The sequence below is a fragment of the Pinus tabuliformis genome, chromosome 1_2 (genome assembly GCF_031772625.1).
Source record: "Pinus tabuliformis cultivar Carrire ecotype Pingquan chromosome 1_2, CPIR1, whole genome shotgun sequence".
NCBI classification, from domain to species: domain Eukaryota; kingdom Viridiplantae; phylum Streptophyta; class Pinopsida; order Pinales; family Pinaceae; genus Pinus; species Pinus tabuliformis.
Window position 1 is genome coordinate 1,358,953,489 of NC_142298.1, and position 12,399 is coordinate 1,358,965,887.

The following is a 12,399-nucleotide window of genomic DNA, read 5'->3' on the forward strand; positions in this document are numbered from 1 at the left end:
ACCATTCCCCTTCATTTCCGCAATAAAACTCTGCTTGAGTCAAAGTCCTAGAGTCTAAGTATCATTGAAAAAACACCTAGAGGCTTGCATGCCTTAATGGCAAGTACTCTTGCCAATGAACAATGGGAGTACATTAATATCCCTTGTTCGTTGGATCTTGTAGGTGACTCGACCATGACAAATTTATTCGTACCTACAAAGATGTGTTAGGCATCCTGACTCCCATTGGAATCAATGGTGGGAGCTCTTGTGTTGGCTAGGGGCATTCATTAACGGCCACTAAGTCAACAACTTCTTGCTATGTTCGACATCGACACATTTAATCACATAGTAAGATTTGTGCCATCGAGCGTTGAAGACTTGAAGACCCATATTTTGTAGTAGATGAAGCCAATTTCTTTTCATTGTTTTTCAGTTTGCCATCACTTGAGGACAAGTCAATCAATAAGGCTGGGAGGGAAATGTAACTTATATATTTTATATACCTTCCAAGCCTTATAGATTTTCAGCCATATTCAGCAGACTCATCAGATTCATCATCCAGCAGCAGAGGATCCAGCAACAGATACAACTTTCAGCCATGTTCAACGGACTCCTCAGATTCATCATCTAGTAGCAGAGGATCCAGCAGCCGATACGACAATACAGATCCATCTTTCATCCACAACTTGAAGAAGAAGCTTCAGCGCAGAATTGTGGCAGCTGAACATGCATGATTCATCCACTTCCTTAGGTAAGTAAGGTATGATGTTTTCTAACCTTTAATCTTGAAATTCTTTTTAGATGCTAAAATGATGATATTTGGAAAATATTCCATTATTTCACTATTTCCTTTCTCATTTAAAATTGCCAAAAAGGGGAGGGGGGAATTTCACACTTCATTCTTTTTCCTCATTCATATTACATCTTAACCCACATAGTCTTCCCACAATAAAAACTACTACAAAATGATGAGCATATGATTGATCTCAACACAGTAAATAATGATTGTAAACACAAGAACCAATCATTAAAAAGAGATCAAAGTAAATAATGATTGTAACACAAGAACCAATCATTAAGAAGAGATCAAAGTAAATAATGATTGTAACACAAGAACCAATCATTAAAATATGTCAATGCTTTGCAAACAAATAAAAGTTATCCAAAGATGTGCAAAGTTAAAAGGAAGTCCATGATTGAAAGATGTTTGTTACACAAGAACCAAACATCTTGTAAAAGGAAGCTCATTTAAGAATCAAATCAAATAAGTCATTGTAGTAGCTTGCATGAGGACATGCAAGAACTTCAGTTGGGGAGTATGTTGGGCTCCAAAAATGGCACTCATTACCATACATTTTTCACCTATGCTTCCATTATTTTACTCACTATTCATCACCTTGTCACTCCATTTTCCCTACTATTCACCATTAATGGGTCTCATTCATATTTTCCAAATATTGTTTATTTTTAAGCATTTTTTGAGAGAAATTCTTGATTAAATATTAGAAAATAATATATTTTACTTTATATATGGAAAGTGGGTTGTTTTGGTGACATGTGTAGGTTCCAAGGAAGCTTCCAAGACATCTTTATGTGGCCTTGAATGATCAAATTCGAATTTGATAAGATAAACCTCATGGAAAAGATCATGGAGAAGATCATGGACCTCATGGAGGAAATCATGGAGGATAGGGTTATGTGTCTAGATGGTTGAGAAATGTATGGACTAAAAGAGAGATTAATGGATCATCATTATGAGTTTGTTATCTCCTCTCATTGTATAAATAGGAGTACCTCCTCCATTCCAAAGGGAGGACTCTTAGAGCATTGTATCCAACTTATGATGGCATAGAATAAAGCTTCATTTTTCATACATTTCTATTATGTAGTTTTATTTCCATTATGTAGTTTTTAGATATAAGTTTGCTTAATGTAGTATATGGAATAATTTGTCTTGTTCTTAGGAGAATTGAGCTCACTCTAAAAGGATGAGAGAAACATGTTATTTCATATTAGATCTTATTTCATTTACTTGTTTAGATGTTTGAGGATTTGTTTGTGATTGGTGGATGAGTTTTAAATTAGAATCTAATCAACATATGAGAGGACAACTAAGGGTCTAATTTAGGCTCTCTCTCTCTATTTGATTTGCATGATAATTGGAATTCATTCTCTTGCTTTTATGTTTCAAGTATCATATGAGGAGATAACCAAGAGTCTAAGTTAGGCTCTCTCTCCATTGATTTATATGGTAATTGAAATTCACTCTTTTGTGCTTTCATGTTTCAAGTCATTTCATTTCTTCTGCTTATGAATGAATCTTAGTTTAGTTTGGATTAGTACATGAGAGGACAATCAAGAGACTAAGTTAGTCTCTCTCTCTACTTGAATCTGAACAACAATTAAAGTTCATTCTCTTGTCTTTATTTCAAGTTTTTTAGTTTTATGTAATTAATGATTTCTCTATGATACTGTAGGGAAGGACATCCAGGACCTCCTTAGTTAGGAGCATCTTCCCTTGCATATTGTATTGAATCATAAATCATTTAGTTAGACATAGAGTTAGTTGCCTACTCCTGCATATATTGTGCTGGCATCATCACAAGCTTACGAGTTTCCCTGGTTGATAATTTATGTAGCAATTTAAGTCCAATAAATTGCCCAACACCGGTTTACTGGGAACTTTTCCTTTTCCTCCAATCAACACATCATCTTCATTTGCAACCATTCATATGATTACATCAGACACCTTTATTTACGATGATCCTTGGATTGTCCCTTCTGAATCTGAGATAGACTCATTTGGTAATGCCATGCCTTTGAGTCCATATGAAACTGCCTATGAAGCGGTGCAGTCATTTGCCGACCCACGTTCAACCAAAAATGACTTAATGAATGTGGTCTGTGAGGAATCACTTTTCACATCAACCTCGGATTTAACTACGTTTTCTGAACTTGTTCACTTTGATGAGAAAATTCATGAAATCCTATGTGTAGATGATTTACCATGGGAAGATCTCCATCACAGATCTTCGTTTTTACCTGAGGATGATCGTTTTGAAAATGATTTCTCATCAATTTTTACAACTGAATATGTCAAGGAACCTCAGAATCCAATGAAACATCCTGATTCAGAGTTAAATTTGGGAAACATCTCTCGAACTATTCCTATTGACATTTCGGTTAAGCCCGGAATTGTTGAGAACATTCATATAGGTGCCTCGTGTACAGATGATGAAATTCAACTATATAAGGCCCTATTTCAAGAATTCCGCGACGTGTTTGCCTGGTCCTATGAGGAAATGCCAAGAATTGATCTCGCGATTGTTGTTCATGAGATCAAGACTTACCCGGATGCTAAACCCGTCCGGCAATGTTTGCATCAGATTCACCCACGAAAAGCTGCTGCAATTAAAGCAGAAGTTGAAAAATTATTGAAAGCAGGTTTCATTTATCCGATCCCGTTAACGGATTGGGTATCGAATATTGTTCCGGTTAACAAAAAGCAGGGAACAATAAGAATATGCATCGACTATAGGGATATTAATCGAGCTTGTCCAAAGGACAATTACCCAACTCCCTATATCGATCAAATCATTGATGATTGTGTCGGCAGCGAAATATTCTCCTTCATGGATGGTTTTTCCGGATACAATCAAATCAATATTCTACCTGCCTATCAACCAAAAATGGCTTTCATTTGTCCATGGGGGACATTTTCTTATTGCAAGTTACCTTTTGGGCTTAAGAATGCCAAAGAAACTTTTCAAAGGGCGATGTCTTATGCGTTTCACGACATCAAGCACATTGTGCAACCCTATCTCGATGACTTGCCTGCTCATTCATTACATCGAGCTGATCACCTCATCCATTTACGAGAAATATTTATGAGGTGTAGGCATTATCGTATTCGGTTGAACCCACACAAATGTGTCTTCTGTATAGAAACGGGTCGATTGCTGGGGTTTGTAGTTTTGAAAGCCGGCATTCGCGTTGATCCCTCGAAGGTCGAAGCTATCATCAAATTGCCTCCTCCTTCGAGTCTTCACCAACTCCAAAGTTTGCAAGGGAAAGCAAACTTTTTACGACGATTCATTCCTAACTACGCCGAGGTCACAAAGGGTTTTACCTGGTTGTTGAAGCAAAATACTCCATTCTATTGGGATGAGATAGCTCAGAAATCTTTTGATGCACTCAAACACGCGTTGACCGATGCACTGTTGTTGCATCCTCCCAACTACAACCAGGATTACTTCTTGTATCTCGCCGCCTCTCATTCAACCATTGGAATGGTTTTAGTTTAGGAAGATGGATTCGGACTTGAACATGTGAAATATTACCTTAGTCGAACTTTAAATCCAACTGAGCTAAAATACTCACATGTGGGGAAATTGGCATTGGCAGCTGTTCAAGCTGTCCAACGTTTTCGTCACTACATTCTACTACATAAAACTACGGTAATTTCGGATTGCAACCCTATGATCTACATTTTGACCAAGCAATTGCTAGGGGGAAAGTACTCTAAATGGATCGTTATCCTGCAGGAGTTCTACTTGGAATTTGAGAAATCTAAGTCTAAGAAATCTTTAGTTTTTGCGGAGTTAATGTGTGACTTCCCGCGTGCTGACACGGAAACTGTGGCAGAGGAGCCCATTGCGGACGAATCCTTGTTTCTAATCAGCACTTTAGATCCGTGGTATGGGGATATCATCGTTTATCTCCAGACCCAATCCTTTCAGCCAGAAATTTCAAGGTCAGAACGTCGAAAGATTCGATTCCAGTCCCAACAATTCAGGATTATTGGAGATACTCTTTATCGCCGTGGGGCGGATTCTATTTTTTGACGTTGCTTAACTCACGAGGAAGCTGAAAGGGTTCTAAATGACTGTCACTCTGGAGCGTGTGGCGGTCATATGTCTGGGTTTGCCACAGCCCAAAAGATATTGCGCGCTGGCTACTTCTGACCGTCTTTATTTAAAGATTGTATTACGGTGGTCCGAAAATGCCACAACTGCCAGATTTTTGATCGTAAGATGCGCGCTCCACCTGCTCCTCTCCACCCTATAATTGCCATTGGTCCTTTTGCCAAATGGGGTATCTATTTGATTACATGTAACCCTCACTCGGTCGGGGGGCATGCGTATATCATCCTTGCGGTAGATTATTTTACTAAGTGGGCCGAGGCGATGCCTACATTTGAGGAAAACAGAAAGAAAGCTACAATTTTCCTGTTCAATCATATAATTGCTAGGTTTGGTGTCCCACAAGCAATAATCACTGATCATGGGTGTCATTTTCGAAACGTTATGATGACCGAACTTACAGGCTAGCTTGGTTTACATCACGATAGTTCAACCCCTTATTATCCACAAGCGAATGGTCTGGTTGAATCCATCAACAAAGTTTTAGTCATCATGATCCGACGAATCATTGGGATTCATCGGTCGAATTGGCACAACATGCTATTTTCAGCGCTTTGGACATACCAAACTTCAGTAAAAACATCAACAGGGTTCACTCCTTTCCAGCTATTCTATGGTTTAGAAGCTGTGTTACCCATTGAATGTGAAATCCCGTCACTGCAAATGGCCATCGAGTTACTTGCAACCACTTCCGAAGAGGAAAATCGTTTCTTATACTTGGCTCAATTAGATGAGAATCGACGTGATGTTGCATTGGCGATCGAGACTCACACAAAACGAATGAAAGCTCAGTATGATTGAAATGTGACCCCTCAAAATTTCTCGAAAGGAGATCTAGTCTTAGTTTATGATCAAGCTAATGATAAATTAGGCGCTGGAAAATTCGTTCCTATGTGGCATGGTCCCTATATTGTCAAGCGAAAGCTAGCCAAAGGGGCCTATGAATTGGTAGACTTTGACGGGGACTCTTTGGGTGAACCCAGAAATGGTCTTTACTTGAAGAGGTATTATGCTTAAAAGAATGGGTATAGAGATTTGTAGTTAGGATAGTTTTTCTTTCCAGCTGGTGTGTTTTAGTGTAAACAATGTGCTTAGATTTGAGAGTGTTTTTTGTCATTATTCCTGCTTATCTTGGTTTTACTCTTGATATTGCAGATGTCGATGCCTCTCCAAACATACATTGGTTTCACTGATGGTGCTTGTCATAATACACGAAACATCTCTTCTACAGCTTGGGTTATCTATTCGCCCTCTGACGAGTTAGTATCTATGCATGGGGTAAGCTTCGGTCAAACAACGAACAACATTGCCGAGTATAGTGCAGTGATTGAGTTATTTTTTGAATCTATTTCATTTGGGATTCAGAGTTTGATAGTGAGGTTAGATTCTGAACTCGTTGTATTACAGCTTAATAGAGTGTATGCCATTAGAAATCCAGTGTTATTGAGATTATTTTTGAGAGTGTGTCTCTTGGAACGTGAATTTGATTATATTGAATATCAGCATATTCCAAGATCTTTAAATACATTAGCAGATGCAATTGCTTCTTGAAAGTTAAATAGACATTTGCAATAATCATGCATGTAAATTTAAAACCATTCCATAACATGATTTACAAGATAAGCCGGTAATAGTGATATATATATATATATATATATATAGGAGTGTGTCAAAAAATACATCGTCCTCGATCATAGGTTGAAAAACACCTTATGATCGGCAAAAATGATAAGTACAAAAAACAAAAATGTCACATGTGCCCACAATAGGCGATCATCCTATCACTGGTGATGATCTCTATAAGAAACCATTGCATGGGCCACCTTGCAAAGGAACCTCCTAAAAGGTCCCGGGACCCCAATCACATAGCGCGGAAGTCGACGAGGAATGTCATCTATAGTGGTCTCAGGAATGTCTCCTGTCAAGCGCTCGAGATGACCCTCCAACTCGGCCAAAACCTCTGCTAATTTGTCCTGTGGGGCTGGTGCGGGTGCAATTGGTTACTTCCTCTCGTAAGGCCGGAGAGCGGCTGGTCGTGTGGACCCACATCTGCATTTGAAATTTTTACTATCTGTTTTGAGACAATGAAAAAATAACAAAAAAAAATTAAAATAGGAAAAATGTTGAAAAGAATTTTACCTGACTCATCCCACTGCTCTCCTGGTGGAAGAACCATGTCTGGGTCACCACGAAAATCTATCCCAGCGTAAGGGAAGTCCTGAATAGAAAAGACCTGGTTTTCCAGCCATTAGAAATACTCAGATTTGAATCGAGAAACCTCTGTCCTCTCGTCTGGGTGATGGGCCATAACTGCGACCCATCGCATCAGTTTGGGCTCTCGAGGAAGCCCAAATCCAACAGTAAGATGCCGTGGGATTAGAATAGGAACCCTCTCCAGGCCAAAAATCACAACCAAAGCCCCATAACCAAAGGTCTTTAGTTGTTCGTTTTTGGCCCTGGTCAGTTGGCCTTTCAGATTGGCCAACACAGCATCACACTAGTTGAAGATGGTGCCTCGAAAGCAATCAACTGCCATACGCATCTGGGATCCGGTGGCAATATGTAATGCGGTAGCTCCGCAAAGTCTGGTGACAGTGAACGCAATCACCATGAGCTCAGGACGGGATATGGTCTTTATGTCTATCCCTTTGTCTCTAGCCTGGCTGTTGCAGTACTCTAGCCTGAGGCTATCGACAGACTGGCCACCTGGCCTAGCCCCAAACAGAGTCAATTCTTCGCCTCTCTTAGGCAAACCAGTCAAGAAATATATGTCCGCCGGCTCGATTTCGAGCTGGTGGCCACCAATGAAGAAGCACTAGTCTTGTCTGCTCCATCTGTTAACCAACCACTGTAAGAAATCCACCTGAGCCCTCATGCCAGGAATGGCCCAGAATTTGTACAAGCCGCACGCCCTCAAAGCATCAAGTGAAGGCTGATGATTCCATGCGGCAGCATCCATGTCCTCATGCTCTCCTTCATGCCAATCTAGCATGATGTACTCTTTGCATCAAGTATAAAGACAAATTAAATTGCTAGAAATTATTTTGTGTGGTCCATTTTTGAGAATTTTTGGGTTAAAAACCCTTGCAACGGGGACCACACCCTCCGGGTTAGACACAGTGCGTGGGACCGCACTTTGTCTACATGGAAGGTGCAGACCCCGAGCTTTTTCCCAATGGAGAAAAAGTCGGGGTCCGCAGGCCCACAATGGTAAACCTGCGGGCCCCCGCGCGTGGGTTTTGTGCCTAAAAACCCTCCCAAAAATGAAATAAATGACTAAAACAAAAAATTAAATGGTTAAAAATGAAGAGTGGGATGATGTGGATTACCTGGAGAAGACGGCATTCGATTCCGACGGTTGGATTTCCCGCAATCTTCACGGGAAGGTTTCTGAGCAAAAGCACTATTTTCTCACCCAAACTCGAACGGTAAAAATGAATTGACAAAGACCCTTTTTATAAGTTTTTTGAGTAAATAAATTGCAAATTTGTTTATGTTTCACTTTGAAAAGATATTTTTGCGACGTTTTTATCTATTTCAAACAGGTATGAGTAATGTTTGTGTTTTTGTGCAGAATAAAGGATTATTCAGGCGAAATCTATCATTTTCGACGAAAAAACATGTAGAGTCACCTTTAAGCTCTTTTCTGACTCTTGAAACATGAAAAGATTTCCGAGTGTTTCTTTTAAACTCATTAAAACGGAATTAAAAGATGGTCCACTTATAGCTCTTTTCCGATCGTAAAAAACATGAAAAGATTGCCGGATTTTTTTCGTTTCAAATTCGATATCGGTTATAAAATGACGTGTCGTTGATTGCTTTTTTACTTTTTCGGGTCAAAGGCACTAATGACATAAAGTACTCCTTGGTCGTAAAAGATCAAGCGGTTCTCTCAAGTATTATTTTATACTTTTTCAGGCTTGGGAGACACAAATTTATGAAAAAGGTCAACCCTGGAGTCTTCTTGAGTTTTTTCAGACTCTCTAAAATTGAAAAACTCCGAGTTTCTCCTATACTGGACTCGTTAAAATTTCACAGTAAAGGACCTGTTCAATTACAAACAGGAACGAACCACTCCTTCTTAGGGTTCGAATTTAAACTAAGTTGGACTCATCCGAAGGATGAGCTTATAATCAAGCAAATGTTATCCTCCTCAAGCTTGTCAGAAATAAAGAGGTACTTGCCAGAAATGGTGAGGGAAAAGAGAGAAAAATGAGCCTGTTTGTCATACTTTGTAACCACTCTTGAACATGACACTTTTATTCACCTGGGTTGGGAAATCCTTTGCCTAACAGTTGATCAAACCACATTGAAAGTCTTCAGCCGGTTTCTGGGTATTAACTTTGGGTCAATTGTCACCAAGCCATCTGTCGTGTCTTTATGTGTTTAAGAGGTCACTGTCAATAAGCCATTCATTTGCAACATATCTGTCATCCATCTTGACCATCCCTGAGTCAGTCCTTGCAACTAAATTTCTTCAACTTGATCTATTATTTCGTGTTGTGGGCTTGCCTACGATGGATCGCTTTCTATCGACATCAGCTCATTATCTAGAAAGATGATCTAGGAATCGTCAGTACCTTGAGATCTGCATGCCTCAATGGCAGGTTTCTTGCCTTTGATGATAGTTTACATCATTGACTTTTGATCAAAGGATTCTGTGACATATTCGACATCAACACATTTATTCGCATCTCATGGATTGTACTGGGTACTTTGAGAGCCATTGACATCACTGGTGGTTTCTCTCACACTTGTTAACAGTTTACATCATTGACTGGTAATCAAGTGGTTTCTACCATGTTCTACATCAACACATTCATTCGCATGGATAGAATCGTACTGTTTCGGGAAGTAGAAATGAAGACCCTGGATCTAGTTTCCACAATCCAGGCTGCGAGGAATTTTGTATTCATTATATAATGGACTATTCATAAACAGATGGCTACGCCCATACTGTGTCCACATGAGTCTTTACTTGTGATGTTTTACAAGACCATTCCTATATCAGAGCAGTAGTTAGTTTTCTAGTCAGTTTTGATCTGAGTATGGGAATGCCTACCTCAGCGATGATATGATCTCATATATATATCTTGCATTGAATGTTTTTACAGGTTCCAACTAGGCTCTCCACAAGATGATCCTCGAAATGATAATGTACTTCACTCTTCCTAAATGATAAGAAATCCTCATCTACTACAGACTTCGCAGTTTAGGGGGCAATCTGTTACACAAAAATATCATCACCATGATTATTTGCAGTCAGTATGGGTCTATCATCACTTGTACTATCCACCTAAGCAAGTCTCAGACCTCAGCTCTTCAAATCAAGCTTTGAAAATGAGAGAAAGACATTAAAAATCAATGTCACTCTCGTTCCGCACTTTCTCTCACTGTCACCTGCGGTCCCGCACCTTCTGTGTACTGTGGACCCCTGTGAAAGTCAAAAGGCACAAGTTTTATCTTAAAAAACTCACTTTGGGTTAATTTTAGAGGTTTCTAGAAGGAATTTTGACGTGGATTGTTCGCTCTGAGGTGGTTCATGCATCCCAAAAGAGAAGGAGCTAATCCCTTGATGAGAGGAGCTATCCCTTTGGAGGAGGGCTTTATCCCTTTGAAGGAGGACCTAGTAACCTCCCTCCATTGCAATATAAATATAGGCATTGGGCTGGTTGCTGAAGAGGTTAGAAGCTGAACATTTTTGAGGGTAAATGCTGGTGAAATCAAGACTTCCTAGTTGAGCTTAAGAGGAGAGATCACATACCTTTTTGGCTTCATTGGGGAGTGAGTGAAACTTGTCAAAGTAGAGAAGACTTCTTGCTGGACCCTGGGAGGAGCTTGTACAGCGTCAAGGCAAAGGTTGTAAAGTTCTTCTTCTTTTGAATTAATACAATCAAACTCATTTTTCTCAACAAGTATCTCATGTTATTTGTTTCATGGACTCCTTGACTTTCATGTTAAATATGTTTTATGCAATTGGCTTTTCAGGTGCTATTTAATTTGTTTGCCTTGTTTGTGTTTGCAGATTCGCGACAAAGGAGCTCATTTGGATCGAAGGAGCGAGGGCATCCACAAGCTTGCGTTGGACCTAAGGTAGGCCCTAAAAACACTTGTTTGCCATTGTTTATTAAAGCATATTTAGAGAAATATAGTGTCTGGTTGGTTTGCTTGTCATTAGGTATTCTTTAGATTCTAGGAAGGTCTATCTTGTCCGCAAGATCGACTTATTCCATGTGACAAGCGTCTACCTTAACACCTTCATGAGATACAATATGACCCATATATTCTAGCTCTTATAGTCCAAAGAAACATTTGGAGCTTTTTTCATATAATTGTTTCTCCTCCAATAGTTTGAGCACCCTGCCAACATGATCCTTCCAAGACTTGTTGTAGATTAATATATCATCAAAAAATACTAACACAAATTTTCTAAGGAAGGGTTTGAAAATGAAATTCATCAAACCTTGAAATGTAGAAGGTGCATTTGTAAGGCCAAAAGGCATGACCAAAAATTCATAATGACTCTCATGAGTTCTAAATGCTGTTTTCAGAATGTCTTCAGTCTTCATTCTGATTTAATGATATCCTGAATGAAGATCCAACTTGGTGAAGTAAATTGATCCAATAATTCATCAATGAAAGGAATGGGAAATTTATCTTTAATAGTGATTTTGTTGAGCTCTCTATAATCTAGACACATGTGCCATGATCCATCCTTCTTGTGAACCAATACTACTGGGGCAAAGAAAGAACTTTGACTTGGTTGAATTATACCAGCCTCTAGCATTTCTGGAACCATACGTTCAATTTCACTCTTTTGGGAATAGGGATATCTGTAAGGCTCGATGTTTGGAGGAAAACTTCCTGGAATCAAATGAATATCATGATCATGATCATGAATAGGTGGGAGGCATTTGGGAGTCTCAAATACCTTGGAATGATTTTCCAATAATTTTTGGAGATATGGAGAAATAGATGATTTCGATGTTGGAACCTCTAGTGAACATAATTGTGTAAATACACCTCGTTTTTATTTCTTTAGAAGATTTTTCATTTCGTTAGAGCTGATTATCTTTCTTGGTTTCCCTGTAATACCCCTTAATTCAACTTCCTTTCCTTTTGAAGAAAAATTCATGAAAAGTTATTCAAAATTAAAACCTATTGTACCCAAGGATTGTAGCCATTGGACTCCTAGTACAACATCAACACCACCCATTGGAATGGAAAGCATTGGGCTATTCAATACATATTAGCCCATGGATAGCTTGATATTATGGCACTTTCCAGAGCAATTTATGGTTCCTCCACTTGCAACCATCACTTGACACTCTGGTGCTGGATAGAGGAAGCAATTCAATTCCTTGGCTATCTTACAACGAATAAAATTATGGGTACTGCTAGAATAAATCAACATTATTACCTTTTTCTTCTTGATATGTCCTTATATATTGATAGTTTGAGGAGTGGTAATTCCGACCAATGCATTATAAGATGT